The sequence below is a fragment of the Trachurus japonicus genome, chromosome 8 (genome assembly GCF_045865225.1).
Source record: "Trachurus japonicus isolate A0001 chromosome 8, Traja_1.0".
In the NCBI taxonomy this organism is placed as follows: domain Eukaryota; kingdom Metazoa; phylum Chordata; class Actinopteri; order Carangiformes; family Carangidae; genus Trachurus; species Trachurus japonicus.
Genome location: NC_140914.1, coordinates 15,390,829 through 15,413,525, shown reverse-complemented (window position 1 = coordinate 15,413,525; position 22,697 = coordinate 15,390,829). Strand labels below are relative to the sequence as shown.

General features: G+C 43.7%; 1 long non-coding RNA gene across 1 annotated transcript in view; it reads left to right on the top strand.

Moving 5' to 3' along the window:
• Positions 1-22,697, top strand: part of LOC146982912 (uncharacterized) — a 50,222-nt gene that overhangs the window by 11,602 nt on the left and 15,923 nt on the right. Inside the window, exon 4 of the long non-coding RNA XR_015036281.1 lies at positions 22,005-22,066. This is a non-coding gene — a long non-coding RNA (uncharacterized LOC146982912). The remainder of the gene's footprint in view (positions 1-22,004; positions 22,067-22,697) is intronic.

Genomic DNA, 22,697 nt, shown 5'->3' with positions numbered 1-22,697 from the left:
GCTGTTGTAGGCTCTGGGTTTTTGGTTCAGTGTGTAAGGGAGGGGAGCTTGTGTTAGGTGGATACGTATGTTTGTGTGTGTTCCTGTGTTCGTTTACAAAGCCTGCGCTCCTCCACCATAAACTCTGCCAACCTTGCCTCTTCCAGACATCTGTCTCCCTCACACACACACACACACGCCCGTGCACATGCCTACGCCACCCTCTCAGTTAATCCCCGAGTCAGTACAAGCTGCAACTTGAAATCCAAACCCTGTGTCCCAAAAATCTTTGCATATGAAAATGGATAATCCACATCCAAATATAATTACAGCTGTGACATTTCTAAAATCGGGATACACTGTGTTAATTGTGTATAATGTGTTCTGAGTGGGGAGGCGTGTGGAAGTATTGATGCCAAAGTAGCTGTTTACTGTTACTCTGAGGCTGGATTGGAGAGCCCAGTGGCCTTGAGGACGGGGCAAAAGTCACTCTGGGCGAGGATGGCCTTTTTCGGCCTCTCCCGCACCACACGTCGGAAGCAATCGGCCAAAGCTCTGGAGGGCCGAGTCCAGTCGTACCAGGAGAGGAGAAGCAGGGAACAGATTGAGGAGAGAAAGAGAGAGAGAGAGAAAAAAAAGGTTTTGGAAAATGTGAGCAAGGTGGTCAGGGACCTGGTGGTTACTGATGGCAAGCTTTCCTCCTGCCAGCTGCCAGCTTATCGACTTTAACGATGTGAGCGAGCGATGGCCAGTCCCTCTGCCCCCTGGGTCTCCGTGTCCTTCATGCCCGCCAAGGCTGCGAGAACGGCAGCGGCACACCAATAAAGCCCCACATGGTACTGATTGAGAGGTATTAAAGCTCTGTTTCCCTCGTTTGCGTTCACTCGTTCAATGAATCATGAAGATGAAAGAAATTGGAACAGCCCAGTACTTTTTGATAATCTTTCGGCCTCGGATGTCTTACTCAAATTGCCTCCATGTAGATTTCTTAACCACTTAAAGAACTGGTTTTCTAAAATAATAATAATAATAATGTAAACACTACCTGGCGGCCGCACTGCTTTTCCAATCAAGAGTTTCATTCAACAATGAACAACAACTTTTTCTTTGTTTTTGTTGGTAAAACTTGGGCTCTGGAGCACTGCAGGGCAAAATCATTTGCCAGTCCCCCTCCTACTGTAATTTTCATCCCACCTTCCCTATCACCTCCTTACCCCCTCCTCTCTTCTCCTCCACTCTTTGACTGAGCTGTTTTGGAAGGAGCTCCAGGGGCAGCATTCATTTAAGAGTCACATATAAACAGGCATTAAAAGGCAGCGTGGTCTTAATTAGCTAGAGCTGCTCTTGTGTTTGGTGTGATTGTGTAATGTTTATACTTCAGTATGTGTGTGAGTGTGTGCATGTTGTGTCAGGCCACCATGCTAATCGCCTAGCCTGAGTTTTATTGCTATGCGATGTTGTAACGACGCTGAGGACGACGAGCAGTTGACGTTCACACTGAGGGTGAAGAGCGAGCAGACGCCCGTCATTCACATTAATGATGATCTGTGCCACCCGAAAAAGAAAGGTGCAGTAGCAGCTATATACAGTATGCACCCTATTGCAGCATTGTGCTTCCTGTAACATCACAAAAATGTTGCGAGTGAGAAATAAGTGACACTAATTTGCCTCCTGTGCAAGCGGGTCTCCTGCAGATTTGCACATTGCTTCTAAGTGTAACTTAGTTTTCATACTTGATAGTTATTTTGTTCTGTTTTTTGTTTTTTTCTTGAAAGGCAACAGAAAACACATGAGCTGGCAGGGTTTGTGAGGCAATGTGCTGTACTGCAGTTAAAGCTGTGGTCGTCGAGTGCAAACTGTTTGCGTATGCGAGTGCCAGCACCAGTGATCTACTTGTCAAGGCTCCCTCGTCCTGACCACAGTTTCTCAGGCCTGTGTCAAGGATCCTGCAGTGATTATGAAAGCAAAATAACTGTCTAGTCCCTCCTCTGTCAAAATTACCTGCCCCTTTCCTTTGCAGTACAGTAACGCAATGACATTTGGCCCCAGTCATAAAGGAGCTACGGGGGCCATAAAAACACCTTACGATGTCTGGGTTTCTGTAGCTGGGCTATTAAGCTGTAAAGCTCTATTGTAAAAATCTAGATTGAACCGATATAGTTGAGGAGAGTGCAGGAAAAGATGAAAAGGGCCTTGCTCAGCCATACTTTCATAAACCTACAGTGGGCTTGGTTTTTACCGGTAAGCACACGAGAAAATTCTTTGAATTCCCCGACCTCACACCCTCACTCTACTTTTGCCGCCTCGCAGCCAATACCCCTGGCGAGATGGGCTTGTTTGTAGCGCGTTTGACGTCACGGAGAGTTCAATTAGTTCCTCAAATGAGCGAGTTGTTGCTTTTCCCCCTCCAGTTTTAAAAGATATTTTACTTTATAGTTTGTACATTGGACTGAATCTGTAGATAAGAAAGAGCACAATGTGAGAATAGGAACATTTAACCTTGCACACACGCTCGCACTGAAACACGCCAATATTCAGCTATTGCTGTGTAGTTGGGCCAGATCACAAAACCATACTGGAAGTCATCCACGTGTAAGTTTGGACGCACTGCTCTCCCACCCCTTTCCCTTTGTCTCTCACCTTCTCTATCTATCTTTCTATAATTGTGTCCCAGACCCAGACATGTCCATAAATAAACGGGGTCTCTTTCTCCTCAACCAGACCCAAGCCATGTTTATGTTCAGGCCTGTGTTGGGGGGCCATCTGGACCACTGGGCCCGCCTCGCTGCTCTCCAAGCTCAGGTGGAATCAAGATGTGCCACCAAACACCAGCATCTGCTTAATGGACGAACGTAGGCTTAAAACATAAGCACTGGGTCAGTGGTGGAATATATTTTTTAAACTTTTATTGAAGGTTAAACAATCCTTTACTCCAGTCCCACACTTTTTTTTCTTTTAACACTTTACAGTCTTTAGCATAGCACAGTCTACAGGAATAATAAAGATCCAGTTGTGCATTATATGAACACATGCACATATTTTTGTTAGATGTCATATCAGAATACAAACTGTACCTTTCAGGATGGCATTATCTCCCAGTTCCTGCTTTACTTATCCACAACCTGTAAAGAAAAGTGCAGAGATTTTTTTTTTCAAGACAGACATTGGTGGAGATTTCTGGTTTATTTACATTAGCTGGATGTGGTCTCTTGGTCTTTCGTTTCATTTGGTTCAGGAGCCAGGCTATTAAAACTAATGAACACTTATTACCTCGAGTTGGATCCTGAGCTCCTTGCTAAACATCCCCTCTGTAGCTGTTTGTTTTACTTGTACCTGATTATTCAAACAGAGCAGTAAAACATGTGGCGGAGCCTCTGCCTCTGGTCTTTACAGTCTGATCTATGATACATGATTGGACATGAGAGTCATAGTCTTTATGTGAGCAAACACGGGTGGTCTTCAGTTTTCTTCACTAATCATCTTGCCCTGGATCTAGAGTTTATTTTAAGGTCTTTATGATGCATTGCAATATCATGCAGATACTATGTTGTTATCAGAAAACAAACTGTTCTCCTATTGAGTAGGATACAGTTTTCAATTGAGTTAACTGTCTGTGTGCATGTGTATGTCCCTGGTCCTGTTGAGGAGAATGACATATTTGCTTGTTATGCTCTAATCAAGACATCTGCTTTGCAAATGTGAGACCACATGGAGCTTTGGATTCCTTGGCTGAAACAGAGTTTGTTATTAACATTTAGTTGCAGATGTGAAAAAAACTAAATGCATTTACTTGAGAATGCATACGTGTCTCTTTTGATCAATCGATCACTCTGATAATGTATTGACGTTTTACAGTATGCCTCCAGGTTACATTGTGAAACCTCAAACCTGCCAGAAGCTTCACCTCCTGGCCTTTTTATTATGACACCACCAGGATTTTCTAGCTTGATGGCTTTATAATTGTTTGCTGATCACCAGGTGTCAGATTGTCCACATGCTCCTGTGTACGTGACATCTCCGGTGCGTCACTACAGTGCAGATCGGTGTGTTGGTGAGTGACACATGAAAGTGTGTGCGTGTTTCTCTTGCCTCTCCGAGACCTTTGGCTGCATACATCAGCCTGAACAGCTCGGGTATTGTCGGGGTGAAGGAAATAAGCCCTTTCTTCTGACTCCTCTCCTGACACTTGTGGTTTTTTAATATGATATGTGCGTACGGAAAGCATGGTCAAATAAACAGCGTGTAAAGTTTCCGCATGTCTGTACCAATCCGTCAAAAAAGAGATGGAGCTCAGCTTTCACCAACCCCTCCTCAGCCACCTTCCGCCCCACTGATTCGCCCCCTGAACCAAAACCCCTCCCACTACCCCTGCAGCCCTTTTCATCCCCAGCCGGAATTTCCCTGGAATCAGAGTTGGCCATTTTGACTTGTTTTAGCCTAATTAAATATTATCAGGAGGTATGCTACTTAATGGCACCTTTGTTTGTCAAATACAAGATAAAAGAAATGTGCACCTTTCTGTGAGAGAGGGATAGAGGTTGCATGGAAAGAGAGACGAGAGGAGGAGAGAGTGAGCTTAGACAGAATGGAGTGATAAGCCTGAAAATGAGAGGCAGATTGAAGGAAGGACAGAAAAAAAACTTTCCTGTCTGCTTTTCTGCCAGTTACTTTACCTTTGCACCCCTGAGGAGGAAGCATATCAGGCCTTTTTTCATTGAAACCCTATATGGTGAAATTAAAAGGTAGGACTTCATGGGCTGCTATGTCTAGGTCAAAGCAGGGGTTCTAACACTCCTGTATTACATTTCACTTAACATGCTATCATTGTAAAAAATCTGTAATTAGATATAGAACACAAGGCACCACACCTATAAATCTAGCACGATTATAAAGGCCTGTGTTGGCTTGATACTCCGGACTCCACCTACGTCAGTGGCACAGCTGGCACTCTGTGACTGTGTGTGTGTGTCTGTGCTCACAGGTTATAGACTATATCAGTCCCTGTTGTATTTAGTCATTCTAAAGCTTTGCTCTAAAGAGTTTGGAGATCTCACAACAGCACGAAAACCTTCTTTTATGACCCTACTTTCCTTGTTTGTACTGAAAATCATAGAATATACTGGCAACTCGGCAAACAATGGAAAGAACAGATTACAACATTACGGCATGACGTGACGACCAAATATTTAGTGCACGATTGGGCCCTGGGCAGCTGTGTAAAGCAACATAAAGAAACAGAGAGCAGAGAAAATGTGGGCCAAGCATTGTGGGAGAACATGGAAGACAGACCTATGGAAAGAGTTTCAGATCCTCGGTGTGTCTTAACTGTAGCTACTGGTGGAGGAAATACTGAATCCTCACTGCAGGGGCCTTCCTCTGTTCTCTCCTGGAGAGCCGGTGCCTCTGAGGTGCCTGATAGTGCACGTTTGTCTTGGACGCCTCACAAAGTTTTTCCTCCTTCTCCCCCAACATCTGAAGATGTACTTTTTTATCACAGAACAGATGACAGGGGTAATCCTTTGGTGTCTTGCCACCCCCCAGCTGACTGTTTACTTCCTCTTTTTGTTTTGCTTTCTCTCTCTTTCTTTAGCCCCTCTTATCAGCTAATCCCTCCCTGTATAGACCGGTCAATTAAGAAGCTTAGTTGATAGAAAATGAGTCCATTTTGGATGCATGGAATGTGTGGAAATGCAGTGAAAAGGGGGGTTGTGACTGGTCCTCCAACCAAAGAAAAGAGGGAAATCGAGCCTTTTTTGTGGGATTCATTTGATAAAGGAGAGTGTGTGTCGCCTCAGAGAGGTTGGATGTAGCCTGTTGAAAAGCGGAACAAAAATTGAGTCGAGAAATCTTGCATCCCCGGCCGGATTTGTTACACAAGTGGTTTAGATCAGGATTTTTTGGACGTCACAGTTAGACACTTTTGTAACTGTAGCATTGCTGACCTTCATCATGGATGCAGGAGGAAAAAAAGGGCACAGCAGCATCTTGCACGGTGAACACACACATGCAAAGTTCTGATCTGCTTACTAAGATTAGACACAAATGACCTGGCTTATGACGCTGCTAAATGGCAAGATTAAGATCCATAGAATTATGGTTAAGCTTGTAGTATCTACTTTTGTCAGGAAAACATATTTCACAAGACTAGTTCAATTAGTAGAAGGCCTGAGGATCAAATATTAAATCACACAAAATTAGAATCACACTTACATGCATTTCTATGTCTCTACTGTAGTTCTAGGTGTTTGCTTTTGGTATCATACAAGCTGATATAACATCATTTATATATCATAACTAGCAATGATTTTGGTTAGATCTTTTCTTATCCTTCTCAAACGAAGGAATTCATACTCGACACACACTTTTCCAGCAGTACACGAACATCTAATCCACCTTAAGTCGATTGAGTGCCAGGCCATTTTTGCTGTGAAGTTTGAGATTCGGCTGGGTGGGGGCGAAAGAAACACTTTCTGTGTACAAAACATAAACTAGATGTGCTTTGGAACAGACTCCGTGCTGTGCTGCTGGGAGAGGAGAGAAGAGGTGAGGGAGAGGGAAGAGGGGGTAATTGCCACATTAAGGGGAAGGAATTCAAAATAAATTTAATCTCCCAATCCCTTTCACCCCCCAAGAGGTTTACAGTGAGCATGCTCCGTCTTGTTGTGAGACACAAGGAGAGCACAGAGAGAGTGAAATGGAAACGGGGGAAAGAAAGAGGGTGAGATTTTGACCGAGGCAACTTGAATGGCTCCTAACCAGAGTGAACTTGTGTGGGAAGGGTCTGGGAGAAGAGACAGCTTTTCATACATAAGCAGTGTAGCCATTTCGGAGTTGGTTGTGGCTGCATGAAGTAGCCCTAAAGAGCTTTGCTGCCAAAACCACATTTGCATTTACTCGTCTCTGCCGGCACCTTTCCCTCAGTGCCCCACTCAGTAGCTGAATAGTGTCATCCAGACCCAGGAGCGTGTTTTTAATCTAGCCAGACACACTACACTGGCTAATTGCGCTGCCTGGCACATCAACAAGAAAAGTAAGGAGTGTGGACGTCAATAAAATCAGCTGCTGAGGTGTTTGGTTGGACTTAAAACCTGCAAATCTCTCGGGTCACAGACAGAGGATGATTGAAAACCAGAGGTTTAGCCAACTGAGGGCGTTCTAAAGCTCAAATTCTCCCTTGTGATGTCTTTCAGTCCTGGTTTTCCATCAACTAGAGACTTGCTGAATAAGCAATTGCAGTCTTGGATAGTCACTTCATCCTGTCCTTTTTCTGAAAATAACTTTAGGTGAGTGGATCACCCAAAGCCGCGGTGAGGCTGTGTCAGCTCGTGAGGTGTAGAGGCAGGGTTAAAGGCCTGCTGGATTCTACTGTATGTCATCGTGTGGTTTGGGCTCTCACTAGGACATATGGTGTGGTGTATTTTTATAATGTAATCATTCCTCCTCCTGCAACAACACTGCTAAAACTTTGCGCATGCTGGGGCAAGAATTCAGTCAAGAGCCCCGCTGACCCAGACACAGCAGAGCATAAACCATGGAGCTCGGGCCTTGGCGGCGCACACAGCACACATGGACACACAACAGTGCACAGAATTGCAACTTTTGTTGTCACCCAAAAGCCATTTCTGCCTTGCAAGTTTGTGGCAACATGAACCTCGACCAAATGGATGTCTGTCACGCGTGTCAGATGTTTTCTTTTTTCTTTTTTGATATTAGTTTAAACATAGGTCAAAGATGAAAACAATGTGGGCCCCTTCCAGTGGTTTTATTGGTGTGGTGTGTTTACTTGGCCAAATGTAACCTGTGGCTTTCTGAGGTGAATCATCTTCCGCTGTCAAGGAGGGATGGTGAGGTCACCTGGAGTTCTTCCAGTTTAAGTGACATTGATTTGCCTTTCAGGTTGTAAAGGTAAAGACAGTTGCCCAAGCCTGTAATTACAGCCTTTCCCTATGCACCGCCACCACCCATATACATCCTGTCTGTCACTTATCAGCTGTAAACATCTACCTACTGTACCGTACCTACAGTTGAAAATGAGGTCACTGATTCCGTCATGGGTTTTATTAAGAAGCTGTTTGTTTATGGTGTAGCTACTGAGAAAAAAAATACTTCCTCAGAAAAATACTTCCTGTAGAAATGTCACCATACCTGCCGCTGTAGCTCAGGAGGATTGACAGCATGATTGAACGGGATAATGGGATTGTCTCCGCCATATCCCCTCAGCTCATTGGGGAAACACCAGGCTGTGTTTTCGGGGTGCTGACAGGCTGATACGACGTGATGGGGTGCCCTGCGCATGAACACGCTAACCCCCTTAGCTGCCGGGCGAACACTGCGCTCTGTGTTGATGTGGACGACGGGCATGCAGATCACGTTTCCAGCAGAAGCAGGAAGTGAGAATTGGAGGGTTCCTGCTACCAGGCCCCTTCTTTCCTCCCGGTCCTACACGGGGCCAAACTCAAACCATGTGTGTTCTCACCCTGTGGACGTCCACATGCAGCCGGCCTGGCTGCCTGGCTGCCGGGTTGGCGAGCTGGCAAGTGCTGTGGTCTCCCTGTGATCTCAGGAAACATTGAGCCCCTCCCTCTTGTCATTGTTATTTGAATCCCTTCTCTGTATAAGTCCAATGGGGTCTCTTGAGGAAAGTGGTAAGTGATTCCTCTCTGTGTCCGGTCTCTAAAGACACACCCCTCCCCTTTTTGAGCTTTCTTTCAAGCTTAGGCACACGATGGATGTGATTGGGGAAGTACAGTAGTATGTCCCCAGGGCCAAAGGTCATTTCCTGATACTCAAACTGCCATGGCTTAACTAGGACCAGATTAAGAAAAATGTCTTAAATTCACAGTGACAATGGAGGAACAAACCACTGATAGTTATGCAGTTACTTGGAAAATACATTAACTGATTGGTATATGTGAATACTATTAAGCATTATAAAAAAAAATCATTAGGCTATGTATCTATTTTGATTGAAGAAGCTTTTCGATGTCTTCACACGTCTCTTTCATGTTGGATTGGGGCCTTTAGTTATTGTGACATGTCCTTCCTTCCCCTTTAAAACACATCATTCCCTTAATATGCCCCTATGTGATTAACAGTGGTGAAAAATGCAGAATAAAAACACCTCACAGGCCTGGCCTCAGTCGTCTGTTTCAACATAAACACGCTGCATCTTTGCACCAGATGGTCAGCGTTTGTGCATTGAAGCTTCCTCAGAGCTTATAGGCTGTGTACAGTGTCATCAAAGTCAGAACATTGAAATCAATGGTGACATGTTCTGGCATGGGAATACCTTTAAGATGAGGTATTTATGTTGATGGAAAGTGAGGGTGTATGAGGCTGATTAGGTGAAATACCTGTCTCTGCTCTCAATCCTTCCACTTCAAAACTGAAGCTGTTTACAGAAAACACAGTCTGTTGAGGAGATAATCTATGAAAAATACATGTACTGCCACTTCTGTCTTTCTCTCGGTCTTTCTCTCCCATACTGGCTTTTGTCGCTCTTACATTTTCAGCACAGAGAAAGCTGACTTAACTGCAGCATGTGAGAGGGTATGCACACATACAAAATAGGGAGTTTTCTACTGTTTCTGCCGTCTTCGGGCCTTTTGTCTGCCTCATGTGAAAGTCATGCACGAGCCACCTCCCGTCACCCTTTTTTTTTTTTTTTTATGAGACACATTGTATGGACACCTGTGGGCTGCCATTTCCACAGTGAGGGGGCGGCTAAGGGATGGGGGCGTGCCAGCATTGCTAGCTCTTAATCGAGACGCGTTGACTAATCGCTGAAGGATTAGGCTCTTAGACAAGGCCTCTTTCATTCTGACACTCCATGTACCGCAAAGACTCTGCATGGTGATGGAGAGGGGCGGGGGGAAAGTAAATTGGGGTCTGGGTAGGGGAATACAGATGGCATACTGTACCTGGATGTGCTTTGTTTGATCATGCCTGAGCCCCGTGCATGTACACACACATACACAACGCACACATGCATTGATATCCTGAGGCTGGATCTTTCCCCAATTCTCTGAGTGGAGACAGCTCTGCATATTTCTCACACCAATCACATTCTGAGCCCATGACAGCAGAGGGGCAAAGGGATACTTTACCCTTGTGCTCAGCAAGTGCTTAAATGATTTTGAACAATAACACAATTGTACCATCTCACTTTATGCCTCCTAAACACCCTGCTCACCATACTGAATGAAGATGACATGTTTTTCGGGAACCTTGCCCTTCCTTCGGCCCACTTGCAAACAAACATGCACACACTCGTGCACAGACAGGCTCTGACTGAGATTGAGTTTAGCGTGCCGTGAATGGTTTGTGTATGTGTGCTTGGGAGTGGGCTGTGGACCTGTATATTGTTGTATGTAAATGAAGCGGGGAGACACCGTCGGGCCCTGTGGCATAGCTAAGACCTGATGTTGCCCAGGCCTTCGCTGCTGTGTATGGCAAGGTTTGATGAGGTCATTCATAACACACAGTACATACAGACACATAGGCAACACAGACCCCAAAAAGAAGCCATGTATTGCATAAGAAATTATCTCCCCACTGTAGGTTTGAGTACTGTATTAAAACATCTGCTTTTAAGAGCCTGTTCTCTAAATGTATTTTTTTATGGCTTTTATGAATGATGAGTATCTAACAATAGCTTTCATATCACTGCAGGAGACCGTCTGTTTTATTCCATACACACTCCTTCATTGTCAAAACATTGTGCCCACATTACCCACAATGCAACTCTATGGCTCATGGAGTGATTTGGGTGTGTGGCAGCGGATGTAGGTTTGAGCAATTATTTCTGAATCCATACCCCATGCATTTTTTATTTCTCAGACTTTGTGCAGCTCCCTCTGAAGCCATAAAAAACCGCAACTGTATATAACTTTTTTTTTTTTTTTAAATATGAAGCACTTTTCTTGAAATAGTCTTTGATGTGTAAAATTACCGTTTAAGACTACAAAAAAAACTGAAACTATCCTCTGAGGGAAAAAGAGATGAAATGCAAGATCCATTAGACAAGTGGAACAAAATTCCCAATGAAGATAATGTCTGATCTGCTGTCTTGGCTCACTCGCTGCCATAAAGCTAAACGTCCTCTGCAGATTACTGCTTCCAGCCGCTCTATATTTTATACACATGCATGTCATTAAACAGCATGCTACAATTCGTCATTTTTAAGAAGTCTGTGACATTGCGAGGGTGTTTTTTGCATTGCAAGTTAATACATTGATTTTCTAGATAATCTGTTTAAGATTTTTGGCAATTGAACCTGACATGGTGTGACTCATTGTATTTCTGGATTCATAATTTGCACCGTTTGTCTCTTAAGCCTGCGAGTTTCAAGTTTCACACACCTATCAGAGCAACCTGCTACACACTAAGCCCCCTTTGAATAGAACACGGTGCAGCGCTAGCATCAGCCCAAGACAACTTTGTGACATGACAAAGGAGGGCAAACACCTCAGTGATTCTTGTCTTTTTCAAAGGCTTCTGTTTGTAGTGTGCACGTTCTGGAGATCTTCCTTGTCCCCTCGATTAACTCTGTCACAAGTGTGTATTTGCACAGAGCACCCTTAAACAAGTAGGGCTGGAAATCTTCAGAAGTCTTTCTTGTGTCTGACCTGTCACGGTGACAGCTTTTTGTAAAGGTCACACATGAGCGGCCCCGTGGGGCTGGTCTCAGGTGTGCGACGTCAGCTGCGTGTTTGCTCAGTGGACTTATGTGTTCTCTCGAGCGTGTATACACTCTCAAGTAGCCCCGGCTCAAGCAAACATGGATGAAGGGAACAAGAGCGAGTAAGCCATCCTGGTTAAATATCAGGCTCGTAGAACTGTAATCTGCCACCTGAAAGTGGATTAGAAAGTTCCTTTTCTTTTGTTGAACTGTACCATTCAACTTCTCAGAACCCATTTCTCTGTACTGTGTTTGCTCTTGAATGCACACTGTGGCCTGTTGTTTGTGTAAGTCATAGGAGCAGCCTGGAAGTGGCTGCCAACTCGGCGCTGCAGTTTTTTTTGTGCTGTTTCACTCAGCTGGTGTCGAAATTGATAACAAAGGAAATAAATTAAATGGCACTAAAGCATTTGCGGTTGGGGAGATAGAAAAGCGAGACATACTTTACAGAGGATAGGAGGGGCAAGGTAGAAGCTGAGGCTGCAGGATATGAATAGGTCTGTGTGTGTTTACGAAGCACAGAGCTGGGAACTAAGTGTTTGGCCCTCCAGGTGTGTGTGCCAGTGGTTGTTGAGGCTTGTGAGGCCCGCTGCGGAGGTGGCTACGTGACAGCGGTAATGATAGGTTGTGGCGGGTGAAGACATGAGTGTATGTGTGTGTTTGTGTGTGTGTGTGTGTGTGTGTGTGTGTGTGTGTGTGTGTGTGTGTTGCTGCAGGCAAGTGTTAGCTTGGTTCCTGATGACATACACATTCACACACACAAAAGCCCATGCACACAGTTCACATCCCACGCAGCGCGAGCAATTAGACACATGACATCAGGACGAGTGAGCACTTGCCAAGTGAGGGAGGGCCAAGTTCTACAAGTCGAGGGTAGCCAGCGCCGTCCAAAATGCAGGTTCTTAAATAAGGTGACAGAGGGGTCAAGTTCAGGTTGAGCTGTAATCAAGCAGGGAGGGTCAAGTGCTTCTGCCGGTCTGATTACCTCTGACCTGTTGACTAAACAAGGTGATCAGTGTTTTTAGCTCTTCAGGAATGAGTCAGTCAGTTTCTGGAGTTTTTACTTGTTTGTTTTATTGGTGCAAATGAGAATCATTTCAACATGTTAATGTGTGCACACCATAAAAAAGTTTTCTAAACAGTCTATGGCCTGTTTAATCAGATTTACACTGAAATCACTGCACCAACTGCAGAAAAGGAGCCTGAGACATTTAAAACTGTTTTTTTTTTTTTTTTAAATGTCAGTCTCTAAAGGGGTGACCAAGATGCTGCCTATTAAACAAAACATTTTATATTCAAAAAATGCTTGCTGCTCAAGCACTTTTTTCCACTTGCAATTGGCAGTGTGAAGTTAAACAAATAATGAAAAATATGCTGCAAAATAAACATTTAATCCGTGGGTTGTGCTAGAGAGAGAAAAACTGTGTGATTAATATAAGCAGTTTCAGTTTATTTAAACTTAGATAAACTTAAACTTAGCTCACATTGTGTGGACTTAATTTCCACGGAGCTTAAGCCTTTAAAATGGTGTCCTGTAGTACCGGTTGTATACTCCTGTGCTTGTGAGTATTGCACACAATATGATAAAAGTGTTTGTCCACTGGTTTTAAGTGAAAACTGTTGCACCAAAGTAGAACTGTGTGGATTATAGGCCAATGTCTTGAGAAACTGCATGAAAAAGTCTACTATCATAATATATTAAGGCCAACATATCCCTGACTCCAGCTGTCTCCTGTACAGTGAATACAAACTGTTACCAGGGGTAAAGGCTCATGAGCTCAGATCTGCAGATGTTTGAATGTATTTCTTGTTTTATGACAAGCACATACCTGGTGCTCATTAAGTGGGATCCTCAATGTGCTACCCTCTCCTGTCATTTACAGTAATGTCTAAAGATAATAGCGCTTCTCGACAAAGATGCTCATTGTTGTGGCTTGCAGCGAGGACTTTACATCTCGGGGAAACAGAACTGTTTGCGGCTAACTGCCCCACACAATAAAGCTCCTCAGGAGAACCTTTGCACAGCCGGGGCCTTCCACAGCGGTTTCACCACTCCGTCCGCATCCGTTCTTCCAGTTCTGCGCTTCTCTGTTCTGTGATACCGCAATACCTGAAAACATACTCACACACAACCAAATGGAGAGAGAGAGAGAGCGAGAGACAACAGGCAAGCCATTGTCTTGTCTTACATAGGATGGACTCAGAACTACTCATGTCTTTGTGTCTCATCTTAAAGCTCCAGCTGTGGTTTTATGAAAGATGTTTGCAGTTACTGCTGCTTCATGCCAAGGTGAGTGTTTAACATGTCAATGGCCATTTAACCTCCCAAAGATGAGACATAGTGTTAATGATATAGAGAGAACTGACTTTTAGAGAGCATCCAGTTGTTCTCAAAGTGGCAACTTGCCACATACCGTGGAGTAATAAAAATTTACTCCATGACAGATGAGCAGCAGGAAACCACTAGTTTGATTTAGAAGCTTTTGTCCACAAAGATCAGACGCTATTGTCAGATGGATCTGTATGAGTCCTTGTGAGATTATTTCTCTATTATTTTTATACTCTGAATTGGATTCTAATGGGGCTGAGTTCAAAGAAGTGAAGAGGATATTTCCTGCTGTCTCGGGGCTTAGTGCTAGTTCAAAGATATCCAACTGCTGACAGCAGCTGGTCTTCTCAGGAGCTCCGACTTTGTCCTACTGTATAAAGAAGCTACTACTCGACTGCTTGAGTCGATCCTGAACAATACATCACTATATGTGCCCCCATGTGCTGCAGTAGAAAGCTTTATGATTTAGACAGTATTAAGCTGTCTGGAGAGATATCAAAGCTTCCTTCTTCCATCACTGACTCTTGTTGTTTCTCTACAGTTAATTTCTTTTCCAGTCCCAGAGACAGCAGTGCCCAGAGGCAGTGTCAGTGCTTATATTTGTGATTCTGTTGGCAACGGAACAATAGTTTAGTTTAGACAGTGCATTCCTGATTATTGACACACTGGTATGGAGAGGGATTAGTGAGTGCCTTGGCTTTCTGATTCTTCAGTGCTGGCTCGTGAGCAACACCTGGCTGTATCCATGGCAACACTGAACAGTGATTTCGCCACCAACCGGTTCGACAGAGAGTCCGTGATGGTGCTTGTGCAAGGAGGGTCACTTGAGAGTGGAGAAGTTGCTGATTGTGACTCCTTGCACAGGTTTCCGGCAACTGCAGGAACTTAAACTTTCCCTGCTCTTGAATGAAAGTCATTAAATGTCTTTTTTTTCCACATGTTTCTATCCTTGATATTCAGTGACATTTTTTTAAGGGTGGAGATGTTGGTTTATAGTTTCAGCAAGAGGAGCTGGTCCCACTCTGACAGCCCTGATTACCTGTGTCCGGCTAGCCCACACGTGGTCTGTGGTGAGATGGGCCGATAGCTGGGACTGAGGCCGCATTGTTTCAAAACCAGTTTGCTGAGGGTCTTCTAATGACCTGGTCCTCAATCTTATCAGCAGGAGCCCACAGGGCCCATATCAGGCATCCTGCAAAAGTCTCCCACTGACATCATGGCCTTCACAGTCTACCCTGGTTATGTTTTGATGCTTGAGAACCTGCCACTCGGTTCTATAAGGAAGCATTAAGAATGTGACAACTTAATTTATTGCATACAGCCTTACATTTTGCACTGCTTATCAATGAGTTGCATAACTTTACAAGTTCTCTTGAACTGAAATTAAATTGAGGATATAAGACTGACTGAGTCAGTATTGAAGGCCAAGTGCAAGGCTGATCAAAGTTTATTGTCATAGTTTTTGAATTTGAATCAATGTTCATGATGATGTTGAATAGAGACACATCTTAATGTTTTTATTTTTATTTTGACATGACGAAAATCATGTTTGCTTTAATTTTAAAGAATGGTCTAATCTTGGCCTTTTCCAGGGATATTGTGACAAAGAACACTTGCTCATGATTGACTACTGAAATATACATTTTTGATAAGAATTTAATTGTGTTTTTATTGTATTGATTTTAACATGCCATGTTGTACTGTATAGCTCTTTGGGACCAGGTGCAGTGGTGTCATGTTCAGCATTTCTGCACAGGGTTTAAGCTTCCCTAAAATGCAGCTGCACTGCACTGGATTTGAGACATTGATTCACTCTGGTAACTTCTGCACCGTCTCTTGAGTGATGCACAAACCTTGAGAAGAAGCAGATAGATGTGACAGCCTGTTGTGAAGGAAACAGTGTGTCCACATGAAGTTACTGTCTATACAGTACATCCCAGAGGTGACTGTAGTTTACAGCAGAAACTCTATCTTTAACTGGGTTACTAACGAGAACTGATAAGTGTGGTATTTAGGGCATTTGCATGTTAGAGGTGAACTGGTTGGCAGGCCAGACAGCTGACAAATATGCTACGACGGGGAAAATCCCTCAGTTTGGAGTCCAACTGAGTCATGTTGACTGACTGTTAGCTCACCTGGTGTGTGTGTTATAAAATAATGATTTGCACTTTCAACAGATTAGAATTTTCCACCTTTTAACCATATTTGGTACCTTTTCCCTCAAGACTGCCAAGCAACAATAAAGGAGGGGCCATATCTGTGCACTCATCTACATCAATAAACATGATTGATTTTTTGATTTCTCACCATGCAGACTTGCCCAGGTATTAAAATGTCAAGTCATATGAGTAATTACGTGTCAGTCTCTTATAAAATCAGTTTGTGTTTTTTATCTATCCACTAATCATTCCAGTGAGCCATGAGTGGAAATCAGGGCACGTCCTTGAGCTGCTCTTACTAGTCTGTCACAGGAATGGATACAAAAAAAAAAAAACTCAACCGTATAAAGAGAGACAAAGAATAAAAAGAGCTGAGAGGTCATCTGAGTTAAGTGTGGGTGGCTGCTAAAAATAGCAGAGAATTTGTGAAAGAAAAAACACATGACATGTTCTTCCTGATAGCCGAGATGCGCAGGAAAGACATATTGTGACTGGAAATGAGGGCTGAGCGGAGCGGAGTGGAACCGGACCTAGCCTGTTCAAGAGCCGACAACGAGTGGTTTTGTTTGGCCCTGTCCCTTTTGTTGACACTGTCAGGTTCTCATGCCTATTAGGTTGCTGTCGACGAATGGGCACCGCGATGACATGGGCCGCACAATGCCATCGGCTTGCACTGTGTCATTGTCAAATTATCACCTGCTTGCTTCACTGCGGTGGTTCTCCACGGCTCAAGCAGAGAGGTTCACTTCGTGCATTATAGTGTTACACTTTCAGTAGTTGACGTACGTGTAGGCTGTTGAGTCACTGCATTACGTGACATTACTAAAATAGCTCTCACATTATCTTTGATATTCCTGTGAGAACATTTATTTCCTATGAGAATGTTTGTCTTGCATCATGATTGTAATTCATGCGTTAGCATAGTCATGCTGATGAGGAAGTTTTGTATTTTTTTTTTTCTGATTGCTCATCATAGGCTGGGCACAAGCCCTTTTGGAAAAAAAAATCCTGCCAGTAATGAATGTTACAAGCTCGAACCATGGTCTTTTGGTGCAAGGCAGCGTGGGAAGTTTGGTGAACTTCCTGACCCCACGCACCACCGCAGCACATTGACCCTCATCACGTGACAAAGGAATGTTCCGCATCTTTTGTTTTAACATCCATGGCACTCATGGAGTTGAGAGCAATTTTGCATACTATAGAATAATCACTAGCTTGGCATTTTGCCTCCCTATTCTCTTCCAGTGTTATTCTCAAACAGGATTTGCAGGCAGCTCTCTCCTGCATCTTTTAAATCACTTCAAGCGCCGCTGAAGCCTTTTTCACCCAAAGCGGGCACCAATCTAATGGCATCATTTGGGCCTGCACACATCGAGGGAATCAACCCCTTTTTTTTCTGTGCTTAAGGTTTTGTGAAGAGGGGAAAACAAAAGGCTGGCCCAGTGAAGCGCATCTCTGCTGGCGGGCTGAATAGAGGGGCCCCTTTCATGGCTGTTTATGAGCACCCCTCTTCAAAAACACACATACAAATCACATCCAGTTCTCCCAATGGCTCCTCTGATACGAGGATGATGGCAGGGAGCAGAGGGGAGTGGATGGGAGGGCGCTGCAGTCTTGCGGTGCCTCTCCCTCTCTTTTCATGTGTTCCAATTGATGGATTTCCACCCAGTGTCACCCTGACTTTACTATGGGATCCATCAGCTTGTTTTTGTGGGTTTAATCACATGTTACATAAGAGCAAGTCCGGCATCTCTGCTGAAAACATCGTTAAAATATTTTCAATAACAGATGCCGGACAGAAGGCAGAAAAAAGGGCACTGTTATTCAGCTGTCGGATGCAGCTCATAGGGTAAATCATGCCACACCGAGGCCTTGTGACTGTATGGAAAACATATAAATCACTAAACAAACTTGTGGATTCATACTGTACCTCTTTCTCTGGGTGAGACATGATGGTCAGAGAGCTGACAGTATTTTAACAAATTGCAAGTCATTCCACAAAGAAGCAGATCTTCTTGTAACCACCTCTTCCAGTTTGTGTCATATCTTGTTCAACAGGTAGAGTTTGATGGACAGGAGGAATGCAGGCTGAGGGATTTGTTTTGTAATGGCAGTCCATTCTTTTGGTGTTCTTAAGCAAACAGAGCGGCGCTATGTCCTGTTTTTACGGGTTTCACACGTCACTGTTCAAACTCTCAAACAGGCTGGTCCCCAAGAGTACATGGAGGAGAGCAAACAGAGCTCTAATACTTCACCACTTTGACCTTCTGCTAACTTGATACACACATGGACAAACACACACACACACCTTTTGCTAATGCAGTCGAGCAGTGTGGTGCCAAAGGATGTGTGAAATGTTTCATTTTAATCTTGGGATTTTTGTGGTTTATTTATTGTGCAGCGGACTGAATAGGAAGCGAGAAAGACGCAGATGATGTTGACGCATAACCAAATGTTACCATTGTGTCATATCAACGAAATTAAGCCTCTGCAGGTGGATAATGTGAGCATGGGGATCCACCTCACACACACCCACTCAGTTATACTATCAGCTTACAGCTTTAGTTGTTCCTCAAAATATCCAAAATGAGAATTTTTTGATTCTAGTGAATGAAACACATTTTCTTAATGCAGCAGTGGCCTCGTAAACATGGGTGGTGGGTGCTATATGTCATGTTTGAGTAGCATATGAGTGCTCCATTCCATTCCAGGCTCCGTGTGCCGGCCTAATTGAGTGCTACTTTTAATGTGTGTGGGTCAAATGCATGGAAAAAAAATGGTGAGAATTCTGTGGGAAAGTTTGAAAACTCATAAAATGATGGATTTTCAAGTGCTCCCTAAATTCCAACAAAACGTATTGAAATAGTACGATGTCTGGTTATATTAATGGCATGGAAAAATGTAAGGGGAAACGTGTAGCGCTCCCCGAGTGGTGTGGAGAACTGTGTGTGTGTATGTGTGTCTCGGGCTGATTTAGTTTATGTAAGCATGTGTGAAGTAGTTAGGCGTGTATGCGTCTGGGCTTGTGTCGCTGCAGTGTGTCTTTGCATTAGTGCCAAGCGCTGCCATCTTGTCCCTTTGAAACACATAGAAAGGAACTAAACACCTACTGCTGGTGCAGATCCCTCTGTGATCCTCTCTTTACTGTTCTTTTCTTTTCTGCTTGTTTTAAATCAGTCTGTCATGTACAAGGCATTTCTTTGTGGTTTGTGTAACATGATTTGAACACAGAGCAAGAAAAAGACAGAGGGAGAGAAAGAAAGAGGAAGGGAGGGGGAGAGGGAGAGAGAGAGAGAGAAAGAGAGAAAGGTTTGTCTTGCTGGGTTTCATGTCCTACTGTGAGCTCATATTTCTCAACCCGCTTCACAGTTGTGGGTAGCTGGCTTATCGTTGGCCTCCTCAGCTCTTTCCGTCATGCGTGGCCTACCTTAATCTCTCTTGTGTACTGTAAACCGCCCCTAATAACCCTGCACACGATTAAAGCAAACATCTTAATAACGGCCTGCCTCATTATCAACTCACACTGGGAAAATGAGTGGTTCAGCCTTACCTCTGTAATGTGGCCCACAAATAAGCCAGAGAACAAGACAACCTGCATACATGTTTTGTTAAAAAAGATTAATAGATAAAGCCTCTTGTCTGATTTCTTAATTTGAAAAACTAAAAGTTAACAAAGTTTGTGGCAGTTTATTCCATATTTATTATCATACAGAGAGCCAGTCAGCAACAATGAGAATGAGGTTCAGGATTTAATGTAGGGTGCTGCTCTAGAGGGAGCTGTTTACTGAGGAAATGTGCTCGCCCACTCCTTTCCTCCCTGGTGCCTTCACTAAATCTTCATAATTTTTGCTGTCTGACAAACACAAAGCTTCAAAAACATCCCATCGATGTAAACCAAACCTAACCGTTTCTGTGCAGCTCATGGATTTTCCTGCTATTAGCAAATGTGTCCAGAGTTGAAGGATGAGGTCGGAGTCGACTCTCGAGGGAAAGACAAAAACATGATAAATAAGACGATCATCTGCCAAAGGAGAGATTTTTACAGTTGTTGAAAGAATGTGCGGTATTGTGCTGCGAGGCGCCTTCAATATGACATTAGACCATTGTAATCCCTCTATGTGTGTGTCGTCCTCACCTGTGGCTTCCAGTCCACACACACACACACATACACACGTACACACACACAGACATACAAACGCCCGCAGATGTTTACACAAGTTTTACACAGCCAACAAGGCTAAATGATGAGCTGTCAGTCAGACCTCCACCGGCAGAGCGGAGATGAGGAAGAATGCATCCATGGCCATGTCACGGTTACACCTGTGCTGTCTGTGGTTTCCTGCGGCGGTATTGCAGGGTGTAATCCCTAACATCGCCTGTGTTTATGCTTGTGTTTTAGTTACAGGCCTGATACTCACATGCTTTAGAGCTTAGATGGGACTTCTGCTTCACTTACTCCTCAGCCTGGCCTAGGGGCATCTTCCCCAGCCTGCCACACACAGGCTCATCCCTGGCATGTATGGAACCGGTAAACAAACACAGTAGCATCTTACATGTTTCATACAGCCTTATTCACTTCACATAGTACACACAGTCCTATGCAGCATTAACTAAAAGACTAGCTTCTTGTCTATAAATGAAATCTCTCGATATTAGACTAGAGTCTGTGTTCTGATTAAGTCTGTTATGTAAAGGGTTATTTATGCTCAAACTCTTTTCTAAAATTAGAATGTGAAAAACCATATTTTTCTGTTGATTTGGACTCGAAGTGCTGTAATAGGATCATTTACAGGGAACATTAAATTGTGGTTGTTTCCTTATGTACTCTGAGTATTTGAGGAGGTCTTTTTTTGTTGTTTTATATGGTTAGTATTTCGTCATGAGTGACGCCGGCTGCACCACTGAGGTCATGAATGGGGAGGAGAACGTTCCAGTGCCAGTGACTGAACTCACTTTTTTATTTTAGCAAATATGCTAAATTTAGAGCACAGCCGCGGCCAGGAGTTCGTCCCAAACTCCCTGAATGACACACCTTTCGAGAAGTGACTCTTAACATCTGGTATTTTTATCATAACCCTACTTTTTTCCCCTGTTTTTGTCCTTTCTCTCCTTTCTTTTTCTGACAGACACTGCACTATAAACGACAGGGTCCTGTTTTTCATTTGTAAGATTTGTTGGGTGGATTATTACAGACAGTATCCTAATTCCCACTAAAGGAAGAACATGCTTCAGCAGTGTTTGTGAAAACAGTGCTCTGACGTGAGCAGCAGTGGAGAACCAGTAACAGGTCCTCTCTGCTTACACACCCTCCTCACACCGCTGCCCAGTGAAAGGTCTGTTGTAATGGTGGCATTTCAGCCCTTCAAAGCTAGATGGCCAATTAGATAATGGGATTTGGTTTGCCATTCTGGGGAGTGGACCAAGCCGTGACAGTGCATAAAGCTGTATATGACATCTTGTGCTGACTGAGACAGAACCTAACACTACATAAAGTCTAGCCGAATATAAGTACTGTATTGAAGTCTTGTGGTTCCTCCTCTGTATGATGTGACACTGATGTGATTCACCCATCGGCCATTTGTTATTTCTGCCTCTGACCCATTATTGTCAAGCGGGGCTCTGCTCCACCGTAAAGTGGTCACTCTTTTGGATCCAGGTCCTGTGGGTTGAGGCTTTGAACCATTTTCCATTTGTACCTAATACAGTAGTATATGCTTTAACACGGTTTTACCTAAATGAACCCAGCTGAACAAATGGAGGGTGAAGAGTTAAGCAGATATAGCAATGGAATACTATATAGTAGGTATGTGAAATGACGTTTATCCTCTTATGATTTTCTTTCTCTTCTTTTTTTCAGTGAAGGAATCCAAATTCCTAGAATGAGATGTCAACTTTTAATTGCTTCTCAGGGATCTTCTGGTGAGTATAATTGCACATATTCCAAGTTTGTCTGTAGTGGTTCAGTATTAAAGGTCCCTCCTACAAACCTCTGCAAAGAACCACATGGGCTAGCCCAGTTGTCTTAAGGTCATGTTATGTCCTTATCTTCAAGTTGTTTCTGTGTTGTTTTTGTTCAGTAGTGTTTTTTTTTTTTTTGCCAAATGTTCTATCTATGTAACAAGATGGATAGACGCCAGGAAGTTAGTGTTACTGTGGTTTAGGCTTATAAAACTGATGCAACTCCCATTTTACCGTTGGCACAATTCGTAGCCAAATGTCGTTAACGATTTAGCTTAACATGAAAGCTTCCAGCAGAATGTGCTGGGTGACGTTTGTGGTGTTGTTCTTACAGAGATTGTTCTCATTCGCAAAGTGGCATCTTAACACAAATCATTTAATTACACTGCATCATAAGGCCACAGGCACCAATACTGTGTTAAAACTGTGTTTTCAGCCTGTGGTACTCTGTGCGCTTAGCCACTTTCCCCACATCCAATCAACCCCCTACTCCCCCAAAAGAGTGCCCCCCATCCCTTACTCTGGCTTTCAGCTGGTCCACCCTTTACCAATAGTGTGTGCCTGTCAGTGTGTCACCCCAGGGTGATGCCCC